The following is a 6,030-nucleotide window of genomic DNA, read 5'->3' on the forward strand; positions in this document are numbered from 1 at the left end:
CGAACAAAGCACTGACGCAACCCTTCCTGCTCTCCTTCTCATGATCTGCCTGATTCACGGAATCAGCATTACTGTCAGATGGCCATCTAGCCTTTGCTTAAATCCCTCTAAAGAAGGAGAGCCCACCACCTCCTGAGGAAGCCTGTTCCACTGAGAAACTGCTCTGACTGTCAGGAAGTTCTTCTGAATGTTTAGCTGGAAACTCTTTTGATTTAATTTCAACCCATATTTCAGCCCAATCTGGGACCATAGAAAACAACACCACACCATATGAACATAAGAACATAAGAGAAGCCATGTTAGATCAGGCCAATGGCCCATCCAGTCCAACATTCTGTGTCACACAGCGGCCAAATACACACACACACACACACACTGTGGCTAACAGCCACTGATGGACCTCTGCTCCATATTTTTATCTAACCTCCTCTTGAAGGTGGCTATGCTTGTGGCCGCCACCACCTCCTGTGGCAGTGAATTCCACATGTTAATCACCCTTTGGGTGAAGAAGTACTTCCTTTTATCCGTTTTAACCTTTCTGCTCAGCAATTTCATGGAATGCCCACGAGTTCTTGTATTGTGAGAAAGGGAGAAAAGTATTTCTTTCTCTACTTTCTCTATCCCATGCATTATCTTGTAAACCTCTATCATGTCACCCCGCAGTCGACGTTTCTCCAAGCTAAAGAGCCCTAAGCGTTTCAACCTTTCTTCATAAGGAAAGCGTTCTAGCCCTTTAATCATTCTAGTTGCCCTTTTCTGGACTTTCTCCAATGCTATAATATCCTTTTTGAGGTGCGGCGACCAGAACTGCACACAGTACTCCAAATGAGACCGCACCATCGATTTATACAGGGCATTATGATACTGGCTGATTTGTTTTCAATTCCTTTCCTAATAATTCCCAGCATGGCGTTGGCCTTTTTTATTGCAAACGCACACTGTCTTGACATTTTCAGTGAATTATCTACCACGACCCCAAGATCTTTCTCATGGTCAGTCTCTGCCAGTTCACACCCCATCAACTTGTATTTGTAGCTGGGATTCTTGGCCCCAATATGCATTACTTTGCACTTGGCCACATTGAACCGCATCTGCCACGTTGACGCCCACTCACCCAGCCTCAACAGATCCCTTTGGAGTTCCTCACAATCCTCTCTGGTTCTCACCACCCTGAACAATTTTGTGTCATCCACAAACTTGGCCACTTCACTGCGCACTCTCAACTCTAAATCATTTATGAACAAGTTAACATATGAAGCTGCCTTCTACTGAATCAGACCCTCAGTCCATCAAAGTCAGTATTGTCTACTCCGACTGGCAGCAGCTCTCCAGGGTCTCCAGCTGAGGTTTTTCACGCCTATTTGCCTGGACCCCTTTTAGTTGGAGATCCCAGGGACTGAACCTGGGACCTTCTGCTTACTAAGCAGATGCTCTACCACTGAGCCACCATCCCTCCCTGCCATCCTCTATGATAGCCCTTCAAGTACTTGAAGATGGTCATTGTATCACCTCTCAGTCATCTCCTCTCCAGGCTAAACATACCTTCAACCTTTCTTCATAGGACTTGGTCTCCAGACCCCTCACCATCTTTCTTGCCCTCCTCTGGACACTGTCATCTTTCTTAAATTGTGGTGCCCAAAACTGAACACAACATTCTAGGTGAGGTCTAACCAGAGCAGAGTAAAGCAATACCGTCCCTTCATGTTTCCTGGACACTGAGCGATAGTAAGCATGAGTGACAGCGTATTCAAAGGCCAGGAGGGCTTGCCTGGAACAATTGACTTTGCTTAAAACTCACTGCAATTCATCTGCACAACCAAACACTGTAACAAAGGTGGCATTTATCTTACTGAACTCCTCATTCATCCCTAGAGTATGCACACTCATCAGTCATGCTGTCCATGTGTGGGCTTGCAACATGTAGATGGATATTTATTACACATGATCTCCTTTTGACAGTATGATATGATCCGCTGAATTTATTGTTAAAAATATATATTGCAAGGTTCCATAGCAGCAGGGCTATTTTTGTAGCAGGAATTCCTTTGCATATTAGGCCACACACCCCTGATGAAGGCAATCCTCCAAGAGCTTACAGGGCTCTTCTTACAGGGCCTACTTTAAGCTCCAGGAGGATTGGCTACATCAGGGATGTGTGGCCTAATATGAAAAGGAATTCCTGCTGCTGCTGCTGCTGCTGCTGCAAAAAAAAAAAGCCCTGGGACCCCACCATTACTGGGTGATTCAGCTGAAATGATCTTTGCAGTTTGGAGACGAGCTGTAATTCCAGGGGATTCCCCAGGTCCAACCTCATAAGAACGCATGGCTTGTTTTGCTATTTGGAAAAAACCCTTTTGGATTTGAGAGTTAATACGGCAGCAATCGCACACACGAAATCATGCACTTTCAATACACCTTTAATGCACTTTTCGGCTGGATTTTAGAGTGAACTGGCAAAACCCAGTTGGAAAGTGCATTGAAGGTGGATTGAAAGTGCATTCTTTAGTGTGTGAAACTCCATGCAAATGACCTTTCAGATTCCCTATGTTAAGAATGGATCAATTCATATGCCACATAAAAGCATGTTTTAATTTAGATAATTAATTTAATTCCTATCCTACACTTCCCCCAGTGTTAGCATTGCCAGCTCAAGGTTGGGAAACACCTGGAGTTTCAGAGGGTGGAGACGAAAGAGGGTGAATATTGAGGGGGGAGGGACTTTGATGGGGAGTAATGCCATAGAGCAGGGGTGGCCAACGGTAGCTCTCCAGATGTTTTTTGCCTACAACTCCCATCAGCCCCAGCCATTGGCCATGCTGGCTGGGGCTGATGGGAGTTGTAGGCAGAAAAACATCTGGAGAGCTACCGTTGGCCACCCCTGCCATAGAGTCCACCTTCTCAAGCAGCCATTTTCTTCAGGGGAATAGATCTCTGTCACCTGGCAATCACATGTAATGCCAGGAGAACTCCAGCCACCACCTAGAGTTTACCAACCCTATCCAATGTGGACCCAAAGTGGCATACAACGGACCGGCATTATGGGGCGGTTGGGAGGTGTCTTGAATTGGGCCAGCTCAAAAAGAGCTGTCCTGAAGCCTCCACACGCTCCCCCGCAAGCCATCCCCATTCTGTCCATGAGATGACATGGGCATGTTCAGACAGCTGTTGTGCACCATTCCTGTCCCTCAGCTTCCCCATACATTTTCAGTAGACATGTGCATGCGTGCACATATGTGCACACGTACTCTCATGCACTCAGGTGCATGGAACAGTTTTACTTTTTTAAAAAATGGATGCGACTTGGAGCAGTTTGGCCACCAATTTCATGCCACCAAGGCACTTTGCTTGCGCCCTTCCCCTTCCAGATGCCAAGGAGGCAATTGGCGTGCAACTCAAAAATTTGCTAGCACTTTGGAAGTGGTAGCTTTTTGAGTCGTACTGTGGCGGCCGGAGGATGGGTTGAGTATGGACAAGGACGGGTGGCAGTTGTTTGTGTGTGGAAGGATTTTTTGGGACAATTTCAGAGGCATCTCTGAGTCGGCCCAAAGTACCGGTCTGTTAGCAGCCAACATTTTCCTGTTTTTTAGCTTATTCCCAACCCCCCCCCCCCATGAAGTAGATTAGGATGAGAGTGTGTGACTAGCCCACGGTCAGGTCACCCAAGCAAACATCCATGACGCAGGTGGGAATTTGAACTCAAACCTCCCAGATCCTAGTGCAACGTTCTGTTTATTAAAAGATATTTTTGTGCTGCTTTTCTCAAGTTCTATTCAAGACATTCTCCAATTAAAACAGTAAGTGATCGATATAAAACCAACAGGCCACTAAAATAACTCCATTATATTAGCTCTCTCAGTGACTATGATGTCTAAATGCAGGGCAGCTGCAAGAACTGGGATTAGTTAGCGTCCATAAAGCCATGATTTGAAACCATGGTGTGAAGTTGTGTCCATAAACCTCATTGGTCTGAATTATTTTATTGATTCGTTATATTGTTTAAAGTTGCCACACACCCAGTGGCTCTTGCAGTGACTTATGACACTTAAACAAAATTGTAATAAGTTAAAAACCAATGTAACCCAGTTTCTCCCGCCAACCCCAGCTGAAGGAAGAAATTATGGGTCCTGGGTTTGCTAATGTTGGGGAAGGGGAGGTTGTAGAGAGTATTGTTGCCAGGTCTGACTCAAGAAATATCTGGGGACATTGGAGGTGGAGCCAGGAGACTTTTGGGGGTGAAGCCAGGAGCAAGGGTGTGACAAGCATCTTTTAAATGCCTTCTCTCCATTGGGAATAATGAAGGATAGGGGCACCTTCTTTCAGGGCTCATAGAATTGGACCCCCTTGTTCAATCTTTTTGAAACTTGGGGAGGTGTTTTGAGGAGAGGCACCAGATGCTATGCTGAAAATCTGGTGTTTCTACCCCCACCACAGAGCCCCAGATACCCACAGGTTTATTCTCCATTATACCCTATGGGAATCAGTCTCCATAGTGTATAACGGAGTGCCCAGCAGACATTTCCCACTCCCCGCTTTCTAATTACTCTGAAGCAGGGGGAGGGCCTTCAAACTGGAGGATCCCCTGCCCCCACCTGGGGATTGGCAACCCTGAAAGAGAGAGAGAGCGATTCAAACACAATTCCCAGATCTTCCAGTCACCTATAACCAAACACAAGTAGAACTTAAAACAGAAGTACGGCTTAATTCAACAATGGACATGGCATCAAAGCAAGACACACATATACAAACTCAGTCTTAGACAAGATGGCTTAAAGCTGGAACCAAAGAGGTGATAAGAGTGACATAAACGCATGAAACTGCCATCTGCTAAATCAGATCCTTGGGCCATCAAAGTCAGTATTGTGTACTCAGGTTAGCAGTGGCTCTCCAGGGTCTCAGGTAGTAGTTTTTCACATCACCTGATCCTTTAACTAGAGACTCTGGAGGTCGAACCTGGGACTTTCTGCATTCCTAGAAGATGCTCTACCTCTAAGCCACAGCCCTTTTGCTGTCTTTTACTGTCTCTCGGAGGTCTTCAGAAACTCTCTCACAATCTGCCTGTGGTAGCTTGGATGGTTGTGGTGCTGTTGAGAGCCAGTTTGGTGTAGTGGTTAAGTGTGCGGACTCTTACTTGGGAGAACCGGGTTTGATTCCCCACTACCTCCACTTGCAGCTGCTGTTAGCCTTGGGTTAGCCATAGCTTTAGTAGGAGTTGTCCTTGAAAGGGCAGCTTCTGGGAGAGCTCTCTCAGCCCCACCCACCTCACAGGGTGTCTGTTGTGGCGGAAGGAGATGTTGTAAGCTGCTCTTGAGACTCTGATTCAGAGAGAAGGGTGGGGTATAAATCTGCAGTCTTCATCGGCTTGCTATTCTTCTTCAGGTTTTTTGGGGTCACTGAAGATCTCCGGTGATTCTTTTGAGACCCCTTCTCAGGTCACTCTGCTCTCTGCCCTCAGGCTATTAGGATTTTGTTTTTTTAACAGAGTAGCTCAGCAGTCTTAGGAGCCCCATGGTGCAGAGTGGCAAAGCTGCGGTACGGCAGTCCAAACTCTTTGCTCACGACCTGTGTTCGATCCTGGCGGAAGCTGGGTTCAGGCAGCTGGCTCAAGGTTGACTCAGCCTTCCATCCTTCCGAGGTCGGTAAAATGAGGGCCCAGCTTGCTGGGGGGGTGGAAGTGTAGATGACTGAGGAAGGCAATGGCAAGCCACCCCGTAAAAAGTCTCCCGTGAAAACGTCATGATGCAACGTCAGCCCAGAGTTGGAAACGACTGGTGCTTGCACAGGGGACTACCTTGACCTTTTAAGTTCAGCAGTGGAATCAGCTACCAAGGGAGGTGGTGAGCTCCCCCTCCCTGGGAGTCTTTAAGCAGCAACCCCCCCCAAACAAACTGGGGTCACAGTTAATATGACAAACAATACAAAAACACAAACACTGTAATATACTGGCTTGACAACATGTAGTAAAACTTTTGAAATTCATATAAGACTTTTATGGACGTTATGAAGAAGTACAACTTTACCACGTTACAAAGA

The sequence above is a fragment of the Heteronotia binoei genome, chromosome 7 (assembly GCF_032191835.1).
Source record: "Heteronotia binoei isolate CCM8104 ecotype False Entrance Well chromosome 7, APGP_CSIRO_Hbin_v1, whole genome shotgun sequence".
NCBI lineage: Eukaryota > Metazoa > Chordata > Lepidosauria > Squamata > Gekkonidae > Heteronotia > Heteronotia binoei.